This window comes from Alligator mississippiensis, chromosome 2, assembly GCF_030867095.1.
Source record: "Alligator mississippiensis isolate rAllMis1 chromosome 2, rAllMis1, whole genome shotgun sequence".
NCBI lineage: Eukaryota > Metazoa > Chordata > Crocodylia > Alligatoridae > Alligator > Alligator mississippiensis.
This window is the reverse complement of record NC_081825.1, coordinates 213225947-213237441: the sequence shown is the minus strand read 5'-3', so window position 1 is coordinate 213237441 and position 11495 is coordinate 213225947. Positions and strand designations below refer to the sequence as shown.

The 11495-nt window shown below is 45.1% G+C and overlaps 1 long non-coding RNA gene across 1 annotated transcript; it reads right to left on the bottom strand.

The window, feature by feature from the left end:
• Positions 1-7226: 7226 nt before the first annotated feature.
• Positions 7227-8888, bottom strand: LOC132248405 (uncharacterized). Its single transcript, XR_009459588.1, has 3 exons — positions 8658-8888; positions 7938-8073; positions 7227-7801 (listed from the first exon to the last, which is right to left on the bottom strand). It is a non-coding gene; the product is annotated as an uncharacterized LOC132248405 (long non-coding RNA).
• Positions 8889-11495: the final 2607 nt, after the last annotated feature.

The following is an 11495-nucleotide window of genomic DNA, read 5'->3' as shown; positions in this document are numbered from 1 at the left end:
ATGAGATTGTAACAGAAGTGATTGTTTTTTGAGATGTACTGAATGTAAATTATATACTTTTGGGGCAGAATTTAATAGAATTGTCATCCAATTTATTACATGCACTCATCCAATTGAACAAGTGCTTTGCGTTTATTAAAAATTTTAATTTTTGCAGTAATAAAAAAGGAAATTCAGTTACAAGACAGTGTGGCACATTCAGTCTATTATTCTCAGAGAGAACAGAACAATAGCAAAGGGTGTGCAATGGAGCAAAGACTATGCAATCAATGACCCCTTGCCCCTTCATTGGAGAAGAGTATTTCAGTATAACACAAAGAAACTGCTGTTTCTAGTTCTGCTAGCATCACCAAGGAACTGTTTAGAGAATGGTTCTTTTTGAATTTGTTGCTGTGATTATATATTATTGAGTGTAGAGGAAAAGATAATATATTAGATACATTATGCCACTTTTGTGTCCTGCACTCCAAGACTGTTTGTTGAGTGAAGCAGAATGCTCAGGATTCATGTATAGATCAATTAATAAGAAAGATAAAGGTTTTCAAGGCATTCCCTCCGACAGTTAATCTCAGAAATTCATTATTACACAGTATATTGAAACAAACCTAGAAATAAACCGTTATCAGAAACAAGTGAAAACAGTGTTTGAAAGCTGAGCATGAATTTGACATTATTTGGAGATTGGCCCAAAGGCAATCTACTAACTTAAATTGCTATGGTTTTCAGCCATATATTTTGTTTTTAAATTTGAATTCTCAGAGAGAAACCTGTGGTTTTGTTGGTAAATTTAAGAGGGACTAATTTTCTAGCTCTAGTTCAGATACTGCCAGAATTTTGAGTGCATGTTATTTTATCCCTCAAAATAGCATACTTGAAGATATTCCTACTATTTTAGACTAGAAACTCATCTGGACTTAAATCCAGCTACTCATTAAATTTATCCATTTATAATATGCTCCTATTGCTGCTGTATTTGAGCACTTCTGTTGCTGGGAAAGGTAGGAGACAATAGGGAGAAAGCTAGGTTTTGGAGAAGAAATTAGAACTCCATGGCTAAGTATGGACAGTCAAAAAATCTGAGGCTGAATTGATTCAATCTTCACTGGTTAGTCTAAGCTGCATAGAATGAACTGATAAGCAAGTGAACAGATATTCACTTTTGATTCTGGAAATGCAGCCACATGCCTGCAGTGGCTCAGGTGGGGTGGGAGGTGGGAAGGGGAGGGCTCTAGAGCATGCTTTCCTGTTGGGCTGCAGCAGACGGTTTGGGCCAAGGCTAGCCCACCCACCCTGCAAGGGGGGATTTGTGGAGGAGGTGCAAAGCATCCTGGGATCCTGGGGGACTGTGAGTTAACTGTAATCTGGAGGGGATCTGGGACAGAAGTTCAATAAACCGATTTAAACTATATCAGTTAAGCCTTATACTAGATCCATCCACGTTTATCTTAAACCTGTTATGGGCATTTTGAAAGTAATCTATGTACACTGAACTTCTGGGTTATGGGCAGACATTAAAAAAGCTGGAGCCTGAATTGACTCAACCTTTGCAGGTTAGTCTAAGCTGCAGAGAGTGAACTGGTTTGTAACAAAACAAACATGCGGGCCCATGCCTGCAGTTGCTCAGGCTAGGAGCCGGGGGTGCTAGAGTGTACCCTTAGCTGCAGGTAAGCTATGTTGGGGTGGCGGGAGAGCATGGCTGATCAGGGCTGCACTGGCCAGGGAGGGGTTTAATTCCTCCCTCCCTTTCCCACAGGCAGATACCCAAGCTGGGTCTGCCAGTTGCTCCCCGCTCCTGCTGCAGCAGTGGGCACTATGGCCCCTGAGGCAGAGGGGCCAGGGAGGGGGGTTCATTTTCCCCTCTACCCTCACTAGCAGCCTGGTCTGCCCTTCCCTGATCGCTGCTGCGCTTGCTCCCTGTGGTGAAATAGGCCCCTACTGTTTCATCTGTGGGACGACAGAGGGAAGGGGAATAACTCTGTCCCTGCCCCCTCCCCGCAAGGGGCCCTACAGGCTGTCTGTGCCCCAACTGGGCCACTGCAGCAGGACGGGGCAGGACCCTTGGTGGAAGCAGCAGCCTGTCATAATGTCCAGCAGTGCAAGCCCCTTCCTGGTGGGGAGGCCCCATTGCAGGCCAGGCAGAGCTGCAGCAGGCTGCATGTGGCAGCACCAGGGCCTGGAGGGCCCTGCCACAGCCAGCGTTGCCACTGTGGCCGCTTTCCTAACCCAACAGCGCACCCCCTCCCTCACCAGGAAGGGGCTCCTGCCCCATCACTGTTGCTTCTCCCTCACTGCTCCAGCAGCTGGCCACTGCGGGCACAGCCAGACGAGGTGGGCTGGGCAGATCTGGCCTATGGAGGGGCTTTGTCTAGCCCCCAGCGGGTCCCTCAGTGCTGCTGGGCTGAGGCACCACTCCCTGGGCACGCAGAGAAGCTGGGGCTGCTCCGCATCAGGACTGCCTTTCTCAGCAGCGCAGCTGCAGCAGCTTCTGTGCTGCTGCCATTGGCCCCAGCCACACGGTACAGGCAGGGACCAGCATGCACAGTCCTGACCTTGCATGCCCAGCACCAGCTCCAGGCTCCCCCATCCAGGCTGAGCAGCAGCGGCAGCGGAGAAATGGCTGCTCAGCACAAAGGGAAAAGCCCCTCCCCATCCCACTGCCAGTGCTTCCAGGTGCAGCTGCCCGGAGCCAGCACTGAGCTGTTCCGTGTCTCTACCATATCACTGCTGCCTCTGGGCTGTTCCATGGGGCAGCCCAGTGACAGCTCCAGGCAGATGCTGGCAGCAGGAGGGGCTGCTTTCCCCGTTTTGAGCAGCCGTTTCTTTCCCCGTTGTCACTGCTCATCCCGGATGTAGGAGCCTGGAACCAGTGCAGGGCATGCGGGGTCAGGGCTGCACACACTGTTCCCTGCCTGTATCGTGGGGCTGGGGCTGGTGCCAGTGACAGCAGCAAGGGAGCTGCTGCAGCCAGCCTGATGAGAAAGGCATTCTCACCTTGGAGCAGCCCCAGCCCTGTTGCATGCCCAGGAAACGGCACCTTGACCCGGCAGCACTGAGGGACTTGCTGGGGGGTAGACAAAGCTCCTTCGCAGGCCAGATCCACCTAGCCCATGGCATCTGGCTGTGCACACGGCCGGCCATTGGAGTGTTTAGGGTGAAACTACCACGATGGGACAGGAACCCCTTTCCGGTGGGGGTGGGCATGCTGCAGGGTGAGGGAAGTGGCCACAGTGGCAGTGCTGGGCAATGCCCTGGCCCTTGCTAGGCCCTGCTGCTGCTGCATGCAGCTCGCCTCAGCTCTGCCCACCCCGCAGCAGGGCCTCCTCGCCAGGAAGGGACTCACACTGCTGGGCATTATGACAGGGCTGCTGCTCCCACCAAGGGCCCTGACTCCTCCTGCTGCAGTGGCCAGGTGGGGGCACAGCCAGCCCATAGGGCCCCTTGTATTCCCCTTCCCTCCATCATCTTGCAGATGGGACAGCAGGGGCCTATTCCATCTCAGGTAGTGGGGAATTAAACCCCTCCCTGGCCAGACCCCCACCAGAGGGAGGGCAGACTTGGCTGCCTGTGGGGGTAGAGGGAAGACTAACCCCCGTCCCTGCTCCCTCTGCCTTAGGGGCCATGGCAATTGCTGCTGTAACAGGAAGGGGGAGCAACTGACCTGACCTGGCTCAGGTCTCTGACAATGGGACAGGAATTAAATCCCTCCCTGGCCAGACCCCCACCCCTGCCTATCCCTGCTCTGGCTGGGGAGTATAGGGGTAGGGCCATCCCAGCTGGGCTGGAGCAGAGAGCCCAGTCAAGAGAGCATGCCGGGATGCTGGGGATGTCTGATTTAACTTAAACCAGAAAGGGGCCTGGGACAGACAATGCATAAACCGGTTTGAGCCAAATCAGTTAAGTCTGATACTACATTCACCAGTTTATGTGCACTTACTAGCACTGTTATATTACAGGTTTTGAACTGGTTTCTGATCACTTATACTATTTTGTGTGTTATTTCTGGGACTAGCCTGTGGGCCAGATTTTTAATCTTAGTTACAAAAGTATAAATTTAGAATGACTCAACTGATTCCAACATCATTTAAACCTGAATCTGTATCAGGTAGGTTTAATTTAACTTTAAAAACCTAGCTTTTTCTCTAATCCCTTCTACTCCCAGAATGTAGACTAAACTACTCTGTAAATCTGAAATAACTCCCCTAGAATCAGTGGGATTATTCTGAATTCACACTCTTGTAGCTGAAATTGGAACCTGGCTTGGGGTCTCCTTACTCTAACAATTAGGCTATGGATAGGCATTCATTTCTACTAGTAAGAATTTCTCACTGCTAGAAAGATAGTCCAGGAGTAGGAGTGCACGTGTGCTAGCCCCCGGGCTCTGGAACTCCATAGGCAAGCTCTCCAGCCAGGGGACACTAGATGGCTGTTCTCCGAGCCAACCCCATCTGCAGGGGAGCCCGTTACTTGACAGCCTGTGCTCTTCCCTGCCTGGGCAGGCTGTCCATTGGCAACCTCCCAGGTTTTCAATTGCACTGCATGCAATTCAGATAGACTGCACGCAGGGTGATTTAAAACCAGAGGCTCAGGAAGAGGGGTCTGAGACAGCCTCCCTGGCCCTGGATCCTTGCTCCCTGGTTTCAGGCCATGACCTCAATCCTGGGACCTTGGCTTGACCAGCACAGCTGCTCAACCCAGCCTGCCATCATAAAATGTTTTATTAAAAAAAAAAAAAAAAAAAGTATTAGAAAACCATACTATAACAAAAGACCCAAAACGACCCCAAACAGAGGCCTCACAAAAGGGTAATACAACATTTCAAATAACAATACAAAGCATCAGAATTGATATCATATTGCACGTCATCTCATTTGTACACAATATATACAACATCCCTGAGTATTAGCTATCTAGCTATCTAACACATATTACACATATCATATTAGACATCCTGTACATCCCCCCCCCAAAAAAAAGGAAAGCAAGAACACTGAGTGCAATATAGGTCTCTTGTTGTCTCTATCCCATGTGCAACCCTAGCCAGCCTTTTCTACTCACAATGCTGACTCTTAGTTTAGCCCAGCTGGTCACCCAGGCTGGTCAAGGCTGTTCTGAATCCTCCAATGGGGGAGGATTCCAACTCAATGGCACTGGAGTGGCCAACCAGGGTTAGCTGACCCTCCACTTCCTCCATATAAACCTCTGCACAAGAACAGGAAGTGCCTGAGCAACAGAGTTCAACCTAGTTCTAGATTATCTCACCATTTCCCCCTGCTTGTGCTTTGACTCCACTCTCTGCTTGATTTTTCTGGCTTCTCAATTCAGTTTGCTCTCTGTCTCTGCCCTCTGTCTGATCCCCTGGCTTTCTGACATGGCTTGTTCCTAGACCATATTCTCAGATTGACTTCTTGGCTTCCTGACCTGGCTGGTTCCTGAAATCTGTTTATTCCTCCTGGCCCCGGTCAGCACTTTGATCTGTAAGTGGCCCCAGACCTGGTCACCCACAACCTGGCATGACAGCTGGCTTTTAAATCATTGCATGTGCTGTCCACCTGACTGGCACACAGTGTATTTAAAACCCATGGGGCCATGAACTAGAGCAGGGGTAGCCTTCATGGCCCGATTCATGGTGTGATGTACTTTGAGATCCTCACCTGTGCCATTCAGCTGGACAGCAGGTGCTGGTGGGATTGGGAACTGGATTTGGGAACAGCCTCTACAAGACTGAGTCCTGGCTTCTGGGAATTTGAAGTCCCCACCCCTTCTAGGGGTTCAAGGGAATGCCTGTGGGTACCAGCTTCAAACATGCCATGTTGGGGGCACTTTAAGAGCTGGCACCTGCAGTGCATGAGAGCATAGGAAACAACAGGGCACCTCCCTGCCTCTTTCCCAAATTGGGGACTGTTTGGTTTAGGGAAAAGTCACAGAGCAGCAGCTGCTGCTCCCCTCCCAGACCAGACCAGACCAGACCAGACCAGACTAGGAGGGGAGCATCTAAATGTTCATTCTTGTGAGAGAAGCTGTCATGTAAGAGAGATCTGCTGGTCTGGCACCTGGTAGATCTTCCAGAAGGACATGTTTCCCCTGGAGAAATTGAATAAATGCTTGTACAGTTTTCCTACCAGGAGAATAGTGATTCTCCTAATAAAAATGTAAAGCCTGTACGTGGCCTTAGAAATTGGGCCAGTAGTCCTACATTAGAATCACAAAAACTAATGCTGGTGTCTGTCTGCAGGTTATGCAACAGCAACTAACAAGCACTGACTAGCAATTTGCCTCCATAATAATGTTATTAGCAAAAGTGTCTGGGGTTATTGCAATTAATCGGTGAAACAAACATGATGCATTCTAGCTTCATGTGAAAGGTGAAGTGGCAGCTGTATAGGGAAGAAACCATATTCATCCACATAATAGGAAGAAAGGACAGAATTAGCAGAAAGTAATTAGATATGGTCTTCTTCAACACCAGAGTTGCATAAGAATTAAAGGTTAAAAAAAAAAATCACTATTTTTCTACATGAAAACTTAGGCCGCACATTTGCATTACTTCATGCTGGGCTTGGAACCTTTTTATATGTCCCACCAAAAAAACTGTATCCCTGTAGAGCTGTGCTAGTTTACTAACCAGGTACAGTGTTTAGCTGACTGATTTTTACCAGTGCCAGAGGGGTGCTCAGCACATACTTATTTTTGCAGTTAGGAAGAGGTCAGAGAATTAAGTAGTATAGCTGGATTTAAAGAGAAGCTAAGTATTTCCATGACCCATATGATTGGTTGTGGTTATGCAAACTTAAATGGAACAATCAAATTGAATGCTTGAGGGTACAAACTGATCACTTCAGAGAGCAGGAAAGTTTCCAACTACTCTACTCCTCCATGTGCTACATTGCATAACTGGAGCTTGATCCAATTCCCTTTCAGGTCAATGGAAAGACTCCAGATGGCTTCAAGGGAGGATGAATATACTTTCATTTAGGCACAGAGTCAAGCAGAACCACAGACATGATAAACCCATGGTCCAATATGCTATGACAAATCTTGTCGTCTTCAGATGATGCCCCTCAAACTTCATGATATTTGTTAGTATTTAAATAATTGTGAAAACTTATTTTCTGAATGAAAAGGAACTTCTCAGTCACAGTATACTTTGAAATAAAGTTAACAAAACACCTATTTCATATATTTTTTAGTGAACGAGTTACAGTGGCCCTTCATAAGAAAGGGACTAGGACTTTGCTTAAATTTCTTTTCAGAAATCATTTACAAATAAATTTGATAGCCATATGCTAAATATGCAATTCCTTATTTTTTCTTTATGAATTCTTATCATTATAATTCTTTCTTACCAGTTTTATTATCACATTTTATTAACATATATAAACTAGTTTGATTTGGATCCCTGGCCTATTTCAATTTGCATAGCTCCATAAACTTCAACAGTGATACCATGGTTTACACTAGTAGAGCATCTCTGGACCTTTATCTGCCTCTATTCCTCTGTCATAGTCACAGAGATAGTGTGGCAGAGATATCAAAGCTCTGTATCAAAACATTTGATTTTCTGTTGATTAGATGCATGTTAAAATGTAATTGAATATTACTAAAATGATAACACATTTTAATGGTATATTACTATACATTGTTGTTTTTCTGCCATTTTAACTGAATTTGTCTCTAAAATAAGGTTTGCATTATTTTTTTTCTCTCAGAGATTCTTCTGTATCAGAGCTTTGGCTTTTCTGGACTTGCTGTTTCTCTCATTCCCCACAAGATGGAATCATCAGCTTTTCTGGCCCTGATTAAACTACAGAGGAATATATTTGGTAAATGCAGAAGAGCTGTATGTTCTGTTGTCAACCCCAACTGTTCAAGCATTATGAGTCGGCGTCCCCCCCCCCCCCCCCCGAAAAAAAAAAAAAAGGGTTTGTCCCCATACTCACCGGTTGCTTTTTAAAGAGGTGGTTCTAATCTGATATTTTGGTCTGTTGGCCATTGTGTTTGAGAAAGTTCCTAATTTTTCCAAATGCATACAGCTAAGTGACTTTGGCTCCTGCTGCTTGATCCAAGCAGCTCTTCCTGTTGAATCCAAATAAGAGCAAATGAGAAAGATTGAAATGAAATGCTGCTGATGGTATGGAGGTTCCTACTTCTTCTCAAACCACAACTTTCTGACGTGTTAATTGTGTGACTCCTAAGCCTTACATCTACCATTCCCTAGCCTATTAATTAATAATTCATCAGTACCCATACCTACTCTGTCCTCCAAGACCCCAATCTGGCCCTTGCCCCTAAACAGATCTCTGCCCTTCCTGCAGCTTCAGGAAATCTTCATCTACTTCAGTGGTTCTCAACTTTTTTAGACTCCAGGCACCCCTTTTTGGACTCAAGGCACCACTCATAAAATGCCAGTTCTTAGCTTTACCTTATTTTTGACTAAAGAAAAATAATAGAGCAATTCTTTTGTTGCACAGACCTCAACAGTCACAACAGTTCAGAAATGTTTTTGACATCATGGATTCCTATTTGAAACCTCTGGGTTTATCTTGCAAGTCATGTGTAGGTTTAGCAAAGTTGGCTTAAACTGCAAGACCCCTTCTCCCTCTCCTCTGTTCCCTAACACCTTACAGCTTCTGAGGAGGGGATGAGGAAGAGAATACAACCTGCTTCCCTTGGCAGCCCTGATTCTGATAGTTCGTTCCCAGGAGTAGGGCAAAATGGGAAGGTCAGTAATTTGAAGGGATCTCAGTTAAAGGGCAGAAATGTGTGTGATGGCTGGAGCTTCCCATGTCACTATGAGATTAACACAAGTAGAAGCCAAAATTACATGGTGCTGAAATCATGAGGCTTGGCAATACTGAGTAAACTATGCTAGTGAAAGGTGTCAGGTGTAACAGCTGTGAAAACTGCAATCCTCCAATTACCCACACAGCTGAGGCCAGCAATACCCCATTTTATACATTAGCCTGTTTTTTGTGAAGTGCTGTCTTCCTATTTTTGAGAGCAATTTGAAAGTGTGTGTCTTAGCAAACTTTTTGCTAAGACATTGCTTCTTATGCATATAATGATGCCTCCTAGTTAGATCGTTTACTGGATTGAATCCAGGTCCTCTGGGTCTAACCTGAACTACACTAGAAGATCAGGAAGCTCAGCAACTCTCTCAAGCTTAGCAACTAATCAAGTTTTGGGATGTTTGACAACTGGCAAGCATTTAGAGATGATGGACTCCACCTGAATACTGGAGATGCTAGCCTTCTGTAACTAAGGTTTGCCAACTGAAAAAAGAAGGGCTTTAGACTAAGAAATCAAAGGAAAAAATTGAGAGAGATTAGTATAATTCCCCCCATGTGGTTACAATATACAGGAAGAAGAAAATCAGGTCAGAAAACAGCAATAGATAAAGGCACTCCAGAGAGTAGGAGGAGGATAGACCACGAGAAAAAGTAGTAACACTGATGAGAGTAGTAGCCACATTGAGACTATAATGAGCAAAATAACAGTTGCTAATTTGTCTAGGAATTTGGGTGCAGTCAGAAATAAACAATAGGTATATCAGTTCACTAATGCAAGGAACCTGGGCAACAAAATAGAGGAACTTGAAATAATCATGCAGGATATGGCATTTGAAATTAACTGGATAACAAAAAATATGATGGAATAATAACCCTATCTGAAAAGTATAATTATTAGAGGCTATATGCTGCTCAGGAAAGACTGAAATACAAGTGGTGGATTATTGTACACGAATTATCTCGTAGACTGGAAAAAACATATCTTTTTAAGTAGAAATCATTTTGGGGAAGGAACATAAAAAAGAACCTACTGAAACAGTGCTGGGGTTCTGCTAAAGATATCTGGATCTGATTCAAGAGTGGTAATTAGCTGTGTTAGTGTGAACTCAGCACAGACTGACTGGGTCAGAGATATGTAATTTGGATCTGATTTGGGCATGGATTGACAGTTCTTTAATATTTTTGAGAGAGAAAATGTACCATACATTGTGTGAGAAGACAAGACTAGTTTCCCTGAAATAAATTTCAGGACAAGTGCTACTAATAATGGTCTTGGTTATTCCCTGAACTAATTCCTTTACCATGAAGTCACTGAATAAATAAGGGATGATGATATTTTAAATTTGGTTTTAGTAACTAGCAAAGACCTTCTAGAACAACTAGTAATATTAGAAAGTAACATTGAATCAAATGATTTAAAAAATGGTTCCATTTAAATCGAATGGAAGAATGAAGTAAGCAAGATTTTCAATTGTAAAAAGGAAATGATAGCCTGAGAGAACTAGTTAGCTGAAGAGAAAAGCTGAAAGACTAAAAAGTGAAATTTCTTTAGTTCGAAAATTCTTCAGATAGTCCCTTATATGCTAGGAATCCCTCCCTGAAGCGTTTTCCCTTACAAGAACTAAAACCAAACCAAACTAAAAACAAAAGACTCTTTTTCATTAGTTAAAATAGAGATTAGTACACGAATTGTCATATAAGTAAGGAACAGGCTAAATAGGAGAGTATAATAAATTCTGTTCTATAAGGCACTAATGAAAACTTATCTGGAATATTATGTACAATGGTGGCCATCTATGTGCATGAAAGGTGTATTCTAACTGGCACCGGTGCAAAGAATAGCTATGAGGATGATTTGGGGAATGGAAAACCTGTGTGTCAAGATCCCGTAAGATCCTCTTGGCTTGTTGCTGTTTGGCTAGTTAGGCTAGCAAAACAAAGACTGAGATACAATTGCTCTCTATAAATAGATTGGAGAAGGAGAACTTCTCAAGCTAAATCAGGGGCATCAAACTCATCTAGCTCCATGGGTCTCTGGGCCAGTCTGTGGTCCAGATCAGACTGTGCAAAAGCCAGCACACAGGACCAGTCCAGAGGGGTGCCATGTATAGTGCACTTCCCATGCTGCCCCCCTCTGCCACAGGTAGCCCACATTGGTACCAGTTCAGGGCTTGTGTTGCATGTGGTGGGCAGGATGGACTTGGTGCTGCAGGCACGACCTATAGTCCAGGGAGCCAGCACAGGCAGGGCGAGCTGCATCTGCATCCCACCAGACCAGCTTTCCTTGCTGGCTGTCATGGCCTGATCCTAATTAACCCCGGAGCCAGCCCATAGGTTCATCCAGGAGGAGTGCCGCATGCAGTGAGTGCCCCAGACTGATTCCCTGTGTGCCAGTGGCATCAGGTTCAGTTTGCATGCCAGATGTGTCTGCACACTGCATGCGGTGTGCAGGGTTGGTCTGAAGCTCACGAGCTAGACTGTACATCTCTATGACCTGGATCCAGCCCACTGACCATATGTTTGATACCACTGAGCTAAAGGATAATGTTAGTACATGAACATATGGGTATAAATAGGATATGAATATATTTATGCTGGGCATTCCTAACAAGTGTGTGGTTCTGGGCACTGCATTATAAGAAGGAAGTAGAAAAACTGGAGAGGATCCAGAGGCAAGCAACAACAATGAAAAAGAGGTTGGAATGTAAG